General features: G+C 49.1%; 2 non-coding genes across 2 annotated transcripts; one reads left to right on the plus strand and one right to left on the minus strand.

The window, feature by feature from the left end:
* Nucleotides 1–275: 275 nt before the first annotated feature.
* trnam-cau (transfer RNA methionine (anticodon CAU)) lies at nucleotides 276–347 on the minus strand. The gene has a single exon. It is a non-coding gene; the product is annotated as a tRNA-Met (tRNA).
* A 4,644-nt stretch (nucleotides 348–4,991) lies between these two features.
* Nucleotides 4,992–5,063, plus strand: trnam-cau (transfer RNA methionine (anticodon CAU)). Its single transcript has one exon. It is a non-coding gene; the product is annotated as a tRNA-Met (tRNA).
* The last annotated feature ends 5,905 nt before the right edge of the window (nucleotides 5,064–10,968 follow it).

Here is a 10,968-nt window from a genome sequence, read left to right on the forward strand (position 1 = left end):
TCAGCGTTTGTTCTGGTGTTAAGGTGACCGTGCAGGAGAGGGTTAATGGAAAGTTGTGTGATTTTTTAACTTTGACCACCCCAGTCCAACACCTGCACCTCCTCATCATTAACAGAAAGGAGTGTGTGTGTGTGTATGGGGAGGGTGGGGATGCAGAAATTGGGGCTACTGTGTGCTAATGGTGGTCGCTAAAAAAAAAAATTGTGGTGTAGATTAAAGCTTTGATGCAAAGCATGAAGTGAATGTGTGAGTAAGGAATGTTTCCATAAAGTAAATAGCAGAGGATGGTTTCGATCCATCGACCTCTGGGTTATGGGCCCAGCACGCTTCCGCTGCGCCACTCTGCTCCGCTGGCTGCCTTTCTATCCAGCCTCTTACTGAGACAAATAAACATTTAAATGTGCAGTCATAGCTAGGTGTTGTAATCGTCTACAATTCCGGATGCATGTGTCGACAGTTGTGGCTGGGCGGGCTTCCTGAGGTTTCAAGAGATTCTCTCTTATTCTGCGGGGATTTGGTTTTTGCTGGGTTCATATTTTCTTCCGGATGTTAAAGTGCTCCCGCAACTGGGGAATCGGGCAAACACCTTTCACGTTGCATTAAGGCGTTACTCGGTTCCTTGTGTAACAAAGCAACTGTTGCCAATTTAAAAACCACACAACACCAGCTTATAGTCCAACAGGTTTAATTGGAAGCACTAGCTTTCGGAGCGACGCTCCTTCATCAGGTGATAGTGGAGGGCTGGACTGTACACAGAATTTATAGCAAAAATTTACAGTGTGATGTAACTGAAATTATCCATTGAAAAATTGATTGTCTGTTCAGCCTTTCATCTGTTAGAATACAGTGATAGTTTCACTTCTTTCATGTGTAAATCACAAAACCTTTTTAAAAAAAGTTGCATTCTCGGGTTAGCTGTTAACAATGGTGATAGCTGGACAATATGTTGAAGGTGTTAGCCCCCTGTGTTCTCTGTCTATACCGTGATGTTTAGATTGATTCTAATCTAAAAAGTGAGATAACGGAGTTTTATGTAAATTCATGCAGTTTTTGAGCAAAGTACAATTTAACCCTGCAAGTACAAATTCACCCCACAAAATATATGTGTGTATGTGGGTCTTTGTCTGTGTGTGTGTGTCTGTCTGTCTGGGGTGGGGGTTGTGAGAGTGAGAAAGTGTATGTGTGTGTAGTGAGTTGAAAAATGTGTTGCTGGAAAAGCGCAGCAGGGCAGGCAGTATCTAAGGAGCAGGAGAATATACGTTTCGAGCATAAGCCCGTCTTCAGTGAGTGCAGAGTGTCTTAAGTCTGTGACAGGGTGCATGTGTGAGTGTGGGAGTATGTGTGTCTGTAATGGTGTGTGTGGGTGTCTGTGTATGTGTGTGTCTAATGGTGTGTGTGGGTGTCTGTGTATGTGTGTGTCCGTGTGTGTGTATAGGAGTATCTGTGTATGTATAGTGCAATGGTGGTCACCTGTAATGTAACATGAACCCAAGGTCCCAGTGAGGCTCTCCCAATGGGTAACAAACTTAGCTATCAGCCTCTGCTCGGACACTGTTCGCTGCTGCTTGTCCCGAAGTCTGCCTTGGAGGATGGTCACCCGAAGGTCCGAGGTAGAATGTCTCAGACCACTGAAGTGTTCCCCAAATGGGAGGGAACCCTCCTGTCTGTTGATTGTTGTGCGGTGCCCATTCATCTATTGTTGTAGCCTTTGCTCAGTTTCCCCAATGTACCATGTCTCCGGGCATCCTTACCTGCAACATATAAGATAGACAACGTTGGCTGAGTCACATGAGTACCTGCCATGTACAAGGTGGGAGGTGACAGATAGTCGAGAGTAGTCCATGGTGAGTTTGATGGTGGGATGAAACTTGTTGATGACGTTGTGTAGTTTTATCAGTGACTCCTTGTCATGGATCCAGAGGAAGAAAATGTCGTCAATGTACCTGGTGTATAATGTTGGTTGGAGATCCTTCATAGAGAAGAAGTCTTGTTTGAACCTGTCCATCCAGCATGGACTACGCTCAACTATCTGTTCATCCTTGGACACATGCATCTCCATCAGGGATGGACACCTCAGCACCACACTCTACCATAAACCCACAGACAACCTCACAATGCTACACTTCTCCAGCTTCCACCCAAAACATATTAAAACAGCCATCCCCAATGGACAAGCCCTACGCATACACCGGATCTGCTCAGATGAGGAGGAACGTGACAGACACCTGGAAGTACTCAGGGATGCCCTCACAAGAACGGAGTACAATGCCCAACTTATTGACCACCAGTTCCGACTTGCCACAGCAAGGAACCATAATGACCTCCTCAGGAGACAGACACATACTGCAACCGACAGGGTACCCTTCATTGTTCAGTATTTCCCAGGAGCTGAAAAACTATGCCATGTTCTTGGTGACCTGCAACACATTATCAATGAGGATGAGCACCTCACCAAGACCTTCCCCGCACCTCCACTACTTGCCTTTAAACAATCACCAATCCTCAAACAGATCATTGTTCATAGCAAGCTGCCTGGCTCTCAGGACAACACCGTACAACTCTGTCATGGTAGGCACTACAAGACGTGTCAGAGTGTGGATATAGATACCACCATTATGCATGGGGACACCTCCCACCTTGTACATGGCAAGTACTCATGTAACTCAGCCAATGTTGTCTATCTTGTACGTTGCAGGCAAGGATGCCCGCAGGCATGGTACATTGGGGAAACCGAGCAAAGGCTACAACAACGGATGAATAGACACTGCGCAACAATCAACAGACAGGAGTGTTCCCTCCCAACTGGGGAACACTTCAGCGGTCTGGGAGATTCAACCTTGGAACTTCAGCTGACCATTCTCCAAGGTGGACTTCGGGACAGGCAGCAGCGAATAGTGGCCGAGCAGAGGTTTGGTACCCATAGGGAAGCCCTCAACCGGGACCTTGGATTCATGTCACATTACAGAAGACCACCATTGCACTATACACACACAGATACTCCTACACATGCACACATTCTCACACACACACAAGCACTCCTATACACACATACACATGGACACACATATACACAGACACACACACACATGCACCCCCTCACAGACTTTAGACACTCTGCACTCACTACACACACACACACACACACTTTCTCTCACTCACAACCGCCACCCCAGACAGACACACACAAACAGACAGACAAAGACCCACATGCATGCATATATTTTGTGGAGTGAATTTGTACTTGCAGAGTTACATTGTACTTTGTTCAAAAACTGCACGAATTCATGTAAAACTCCATTATCTCACTTTTTAGATTAGAATCAATCTAAACATCATGGCATAGACAGGGAACACAGGGGGCTAACACCTTCAACATATTGTCTAGCTATCATGATTTGGAGATGCCGGTGTTGGACTGGGGTGTACAAAATTAAAAATCACACAAAACCAGGTTATAGTCCAACAGGTTTAATTGGAAGCACACTGGCTTTGGGAGTGGCGCTCGTTCATCAGATGATTGACAAATTAAACCTGTTGGACTATAATCTGGCGTTGTGTGATTTTTAACTGTGTACACCCCAACACCGGCATCTCCAAATCATGACTACTATCGACACCACTAACCGCCGGCTTAAAGTGGAGAGGATCTCCAAGAAGATCGCACATATTGACACAGACATTAAGTTTCTACAGGAATGCAGGAAAGATCCCAAAAGGATTACGGATCATGAACCCACTTAGGTTGACCGACAACACAGACTGTGCAGAGAGACTTTGCCACTGGACCTCTCGCACACTCCTCAATCATCTCATGCACCAACTCTACAGCAGGTGCCACAGCCTGGAAATTCAGATGGAGTCCACACTCACAGCCTGCACACAGGATACATCAGGACAATTACACGACATTGCCAAACGGACAAGGCGACGAAACTACACCATGTACACGCACGCCAAGAACAAAAAACTGGAGAAACCTGGCATTCTCACCAGTAATAGCAAAGCCCACCCTGGAACCACAGTAGACAACATTATCACTGTGGGGAAGTCTATCATCAACTTATCGAACTACACCCTTCGACGGGAAGAGATTGAAGTCCTGAGTAGGGGTCTCAATTTCTGTCCCACCACCAAAATGGACCCGTTGGTTCTGGCAGCAGACACAGAGGAGTTCATCAGATGAATGAGACTCCGGGAATTCTTTCAAGGTGCCGGCAGTGATCCTAATGAGTTCACTGATGAACTGGAACAGTCATCACAGGGATCTGTAGAGGAGCGACCAAAGAAGGTGTCAACATGGACCACAACCACCTGATGAAGGAGCGTCGCTCCGAAAGCTAGTGTGCTTCTAATTAAACCTGTTGGACTATAACCTGGTGTTGTGTGGTTTTTAACTTCGTCCAGCTATCACCATTGTTAACAGCTAACCCGAGAATGCAACTTTTTTTAAAAAAGGTTTTGTGATTTACACATGAAAGAAGTGAAACTATCACTGTATTCTAACAGATGAAAGGCTGAACAGACAATCAATTTTTCAATGTATAATTTCAGTTACATCACACTGTAAATTTTTGCTATAAATTCTGTGTACAGTCCAGCCCTCCACTATCACCTGATGAAGGAGCGTCGCTCCGAAAGCTAGTGCTTCCAATTAAACCTGTTGAACTATAAGCTGGTGTTGTGTGATTTTTAAATTGGCAACAGTTGCTTTGTTACACAAGGAACCGAGTAACGCCTTAATGCAACGTGAAAGGTGTTTGCCCGATTCCCCAGTTGCGGGAGCACTTTAACATCCGGAAGAAAATATGAACCCGGCAAAACCAAATCCCCGCAGAATAAGAGAGAATCTCTTGAAACCTCTGGAAGCCCGCCCAGCCACAACTGTCGACACATGCATCCGGAATTGTAGACGATTACAACACCTAGCTATGACTGCACATTTAAATGTTTATTTGTCTCAGTAAGAGGCTGGATAGAAAGGCAGCCAGCGGAGCAGAGTGGCGCAGCGGAAGCGTGCTGGGCCCATAACCCAGAGGTCGATGGATCGAAACCATCCTCTGCTATTTACTTTATGGAAACATTCCTTACTCACACATTCACTTCATGCTTTGCATCAAAGCTTTAATCTACACCACAATTTTTTTTTTAGCGACCACCATTAGCACACAGTAGCCCCAATTTCTGCATCCCCCCCGCATACACACACACACACACACTCCTTTCTGTTAATGATGAGGAGGTGCAGGTGTTGCACTGGGGTGGACAAAGTTTAAAAATCACACAACTTTCCATTAACCCTCTCCTGCACGGTCACCTTAACACCAGAACAAACGCTGAAGCTGAAATTGCTTCCCATCAAGTCTCCAATCTGCACCACAATCATGTGTCTTTTTTCCAGCAACCTCCACTAACAGAGATTATCCCTAATTGCTGTAACTCCCCCCACACACACTCTCCTTCCTCTCAACCCTCTCCTGCACGGTCACTCCCAGAGGGCCACCTTACCCACAGTAACACCAGAATAAACACTGAGACTGAAATTGCTGGAAAAGCTCAGCTTCCGCAGTTCTGAGTTACTGCATCCGCAATTCTGTCGGTTTTTATTCCGGACAAATGCTGCTCACTTTTCACAAAACGGAGCCTAGAAATGCAGTCCCTGTGCTTAGATAGTGTCCAGCTGAGGGGCTGCGGGAAAACATCATCCACTCACTTATTTGCTCATGTGAGAAAATAAAACAATTATCATCTCGATAGTTAAACCCCAACCATAAACCAAACCAATAAAACAAAACATTGAGCTGGCGATTGCATTCTCAGAGGCTAGAACCTTTGTCCCTTAGATCCCGTTCTGTGTATTGACAGCAGCACTGAGTACACAGGAAACTGATGCATTTATTTTGTGCTGGTGCAGTGGACCCCCAGAACAGCATTAACAATTTCCCATCATTGCAGTTAAGGAGTCAGTGTCTGATGCCCCAACAACGTCTAGGCAGAGTCTCCCCAACTACTTCCAGACTTTAACGAAGCAGTCAGCGATCTCCAGTGCATCCCTATTGGTTGCAAGAGCATTACCCTGAGAGCTCACTTGTGGCTTCAAAGAAGAACTGTATGTGGGTGTACATTAATGTGACAGCACTGTCTGCAGTGTTTATATCAGGAAATTAACCTTATTTTCCTCAGTTCCTTCACTATGTGGCACTGAGCCCCAGAGATTGAGATGAGTTCAGAATCCAGCAAAGGTGAATTGAAAAGGTAATAAAGAGGGAGACAGTGAACTACAAGGGCAACTCGTGAGGATTCCTGATGAAGGGCTTATGCTCGAAACGTCGAATTCTCTATTCCTGAGATGCTGCCTGGCCTGCTGTGCTTTGACCAGCAACACATTTGCAGCTGTGATCTCCAGCATCTGCAGACCTAATTTTTTACAGGAACGTAAAACTAACTAAAGAGCTTTTTTACATACAGTCCGATCCACCGACGTCAAGCCGGTGTTCTTCTCTGACCACTGCCTCCTGCTGGCCGACTGTCACCTACAGGACGAGCAGCGGGCGGGTAAGGGAACGTGGAAGCTGAACACTAAGCTGTTGACCCCGGGAAACATTGAGGAGCTCAAGAGGGACTACGCAGGAGAACCATGAAGCCCCTCTTTGAGTCCCCAGTGGACTGGTGGGAAACAGTAAAAGGGAACATCAAGAGGTTCTTCATCCTCAAAGGTGTTCAGGAGGCGAGAGAGAGGCGGGGAAAACTGTCCCAGCTCCAGGAACGTATGCAGAACCTGCTCCTGCTGCAGACGATGGGGGTCGATGTCACGGAGGACCTCAACGAGGTGAAGGGCCAGCAGGCCTCGCTCTTTTCCTCGGAGGCTTCCAAGATAATCTTCTGGTCCAGGGTCTGCTCGGTGGAGCAGGACGAGACGTGCTCACGTTTCTTCTTCCAGAAGGTGCACAAAGAGAGCTCTGTGCTCAGCAGCCTGAAGGAAGAAGACGGCTCGACAACGTCATCTCAGGCTGACGTCATGAGGATCAGTAAATCCTTCTATGCCAGTCTGTATGACGCGAAGCCGACCGACAGCGCGGCCTCCCAGTCGTTCCTGTCGTCTATCACGGAGGTCTTAGACGACAGAACTCGCGAGAGGCTAGACCAGCCGCTATCTCTGGATGAGCTGACCAAGGCCCTCGAGTCCTTCGAAAAGAATAAAACTCCCGGAAGCGACGGCTTACCGGTCGAGCTCTATTCCGCTCTGTGGGACTTGATTGGCCAGGACCTGCTGGAGGTGTATGTCAGTATGCTTCGGGCGGGTACCATGAGTGAATCCATGAGGAAAGGCATCATCACCCTCATCTATAAGCGGAAGGGGGAGAGGGAGGAACTCAAAAATTGGAGACCGATCACACTGTTGAATGCGGATTACAAAATCCTGTCAAAGGTAATCGCCAACCGGGTCAGGTCTGCTCTGGGGTCGGTGATTCACCCTGACCAAACCTGTGCTGTGCCAGGCAGGAAGATCGCTGAGAGTCTCGCACTCCTCAGGGATACGATCGCCTACGTGCAGGACAGAGGGTTGGACGCCTGCCTGATCAGCCTGGACCAGGAGAAAGCCTTTGACAGGATATCACACAGGTATATGAGAGATGTTCTCTCCAAAATGGGCTTTGGGGAGGGAATCTGCAATTGGATCAGACTGCTCTACACCAACATCGTAAGTGCAGTCTCAATCAATGGGTGGGAATCAGATAGCTTCCCAGTCAGATCTGGAGTCAGGCAGGGCTGCCCTCTCTCTCCTGCCTTGTTTGTGTGCTGCATAGAGCCATTTGCCGAGTCCATCAGGAAGGATGCGAGCCTGAGAGGGGTGACTATTCCTGGCAGCGGGGCCCTGCAGGTTAAGGCCTCGCTGTATATGGATGACGTCGCCGTTTTCTGCTCGGATCCGCTGTCCGTGCGCAGACTCATGTGCATACGTGACCAGTTCGAACAGGCCTCGGGGGACTTGCATATCCCCGATACGCAAACACCTCGAGGCAAGAGCGAGGGCATGCTCTTTGGGAACTGGGCCGACCAATCCTCGATCCCCTTCACCGTCAGGACTGACCACCTGAAGGTGCTGGGTATTTGGTTCGGGGGGGCTGGGACGTGCGCCAAGTCTTGGGAGGAGCGTATCAGCAAAGTGAGGCAGAAACTGAGCAGATGGAAGCTACGGTCGCTCTCCATCACGGGAAAAAACCTGGTCATCAGGTGTGAGGCACTGTCATTGCTATTATATGTGGCTCAGGTCTGGCCTATTCCCAGAACCTGTGTCGCTGCAGTCGCCCGGGCCAACTTCCAGTTTAAATGGAGTTCAAAGATGGACCGGGTCCGAAGGGACTCGCTATACAAAGATCTGGGCAATGGGGGAAAAAATACACCCAATGCCACCCTCACCCTGATGGCCACCTTTGTGTGTGGCTGCATCAAGCTGTGTGTGGATCCCCGATACGCAAACACCAAGTGTCACTACGTACTGAGGTTCTACCTGTCCCCGGTGTTGCGAAGGATGGGCCTGGCCTCGCTGCCGCGGAACGCTCCGAGTAGTTGGACCGTTCCGTACCACCTGTCCTTCGTGGAGAAATTTCTGAAGAAAAACACCTTTGACCACAAGTCCATCAGGAAGTGGTCAGCACGTAGTGTCCTTGAGACCCTTCGGGAAAAGGAGAGGGTGGATCCTGTCGAGTGATTCCCTGAGCAGACTGTCAAAGCCATTTGGCAGAATGCCTCATCGCCAGAACTTTCCAACAAGCACCAAGACATGGCTTGGCTGGTGGTGAGAAGGGCTCTGCCTGTGAGATCCTTTATGCACGCCCGGACTCTCAGCCGCACTGCACGCTGCCCTCGAAGCGGCTCCGTGGGGGAGAGACTGTCACACACCTCCTTCTGGAATGTGCCTATGCAGAGGAAGTCTGGAGAGGAATGCAGTGGTGTTTGTCGAGGTTCGTCCCGAGCAGCGCCGTGACGCGGGACTCCGTGCTCTACGGCCTGTTCCCCGGGACGCACACCGAGACGAACATCAACTGCGCCTGGAGGATCATCAACTCGGTGAAGGACGCTCTCTGGGTGGTCCGAAACCTGTTGATCTTCCAGCTGAAGGAGTTGACCCCGACTGAGTGTTGCAGACTGGCAGATTCCAAGGTCCAGGACTACGTGTTGAGGGACGCGCTGAAGCTTGGGGCAGCTGCCGCCAAGGCGCGGTGGGGAAAGACCACCGTGTAACATCTGCCTGCCTAAAGAAGAACAGGGGGCCCACGCAGTCGTTTGGGCTCTGCTGACGCCTCAGTTCAATATATGGGCGTATGATTGATAAACGTACAGACCTGTATATAACAATGATAATTTCTGATCTGTGTATGTAAATGTTGACATATGTATGGCAGGACCAAATGTACAGACCATCAAATTATTTTTTGAATAAAGTATATTTTTGAACTAAAAAAAAAGCGGACTTGTACTGCCTGCAGGATTTCCCTGGGGCAGGCTACTTCGACGTGACCTTCAGGAGCGTGAACCATTGTGAGCAGCTCCTGAAGGTCTTCAAGGAGAAGGAAGGGGAACCTCTGTTCTCCATCTTGTCGGCGGTCCCGTTGTGTGTGCTTCCTGCCCAGAGGAGTCGGGTTGTTACAATCCAGATGTACAACCCTTACGTCCCAGCAGCAGATGTCCTGACCTTCTTGAGAAGATACGTCCAGGTTGAAGGAGAGACCACCGATGTGGTCGATCCTTTCGGGATCTGGACCAGTAAAAGGCAGGTCAAGGTAACCCTGAGGGTCAATGGCAGCGGGAATATCCTCCACCCACCCTCCAGCTTCGCCATCGGAGGAAGCAGAGGTTACCTGACATACGCAGGGCAGCCGAAGGTGTGCCGAACCTGCGGGAGGTCAGGCCGCAGCAAAATTGAAGACCAATCTCACTGTTGAATGCGGATTCCAAAATTCAGTCAAAGGTAATCGCCAACCGGGTCAGGTCTGCTCTGGGGTCGGTGATTCATCCTGACCAAACCTGTGCTGTACCGGGCAGGAAGATCACTGAGAGTCTCGCACTCCTCAGGGATACAATCATCTACGTGCAGGACAGAGGGTTGGACGCCTGCCTGATCAGCCTGGACCAGGAGAAAGCCTTTGAGTGGGAGTGGGGGTGGGGGCGGAGAGGTCAGGAAGAAGTTTGCAGGTTAGGAAGGTGGTGCTGAGTTCGAGGGTTGGGACTGAGGCTCAACACTTCAACTCCCCCTCCCACTCCACCAAGGACATGCAGGTCCTTGGACTCCTCCATCGCCAGACCCTAGCAACACGATGCCTGGTGGAAAAGCGCCTCATCTTCCACCTAGGAACCCTCCGACCACAAGGGATGAACTCAGATTTCTCCAGTTTCCTCATTTCCCCTCCCCCCACCTTGTCTCAGACCCAACCCTCGAACTCAGCACCACCTTCCTAACCTGCAATCTTCTTCCTGACCTCTCCGACCCCACCCCCACCCTGGCCTATCACCCTCACCTTAACCTCCTTCCACCTATCGCATTTCCAAACGCCCCTCCCCCAAGTCCCTCCTCCCTACCTTTTATCTTAGCCTGCTTGGAGCACCCTCCTCATTCCTGAAGAAGGGTTCATGCCCGAAACGTCGATTCTCCTGCTCCTTGGATGCTGCCTGACCTGCTGCGCTGTTCCAGCAACACATTTTCAGCAGGTAGACATTGTCTGGTTTACTCTGCCAGCAATCTGGCTGTAGGCATAGTAAAGTAATTCCAATTTTTTACTCAGAACTGCACACATTACTGCAGTCCTGGTCAGTCTTCTACTGCAGCTCTTCTTCATCTGTTAATCCAGAGACCCATCTAATCTTCCGGGGACCCAGGTTCAAACACCACCATAGCAGATATATAATAAATACCTGGAATTAAGAATCTTATGAAACCATTGTCGGAAAATCCCATCCAGTTCACTCGAG

The sequence above is a fragment of the Hemiscyllium ocellatum genome, chromosome 33 (genome assembly GCF_020745735.1).
Source record: "Hemiscyllium ocellatum isolate sHemOce1 chromosome 33, sHemOce1.pat.X.cur, whole genome shotgun sequence".
NCBI lineage: Eukaryota > Metazoa > Chordata > Chondrichthyes > Orectolobiformes > Hemiscylliidae > Hemiscyllium > Hemiscyllium ocellatum.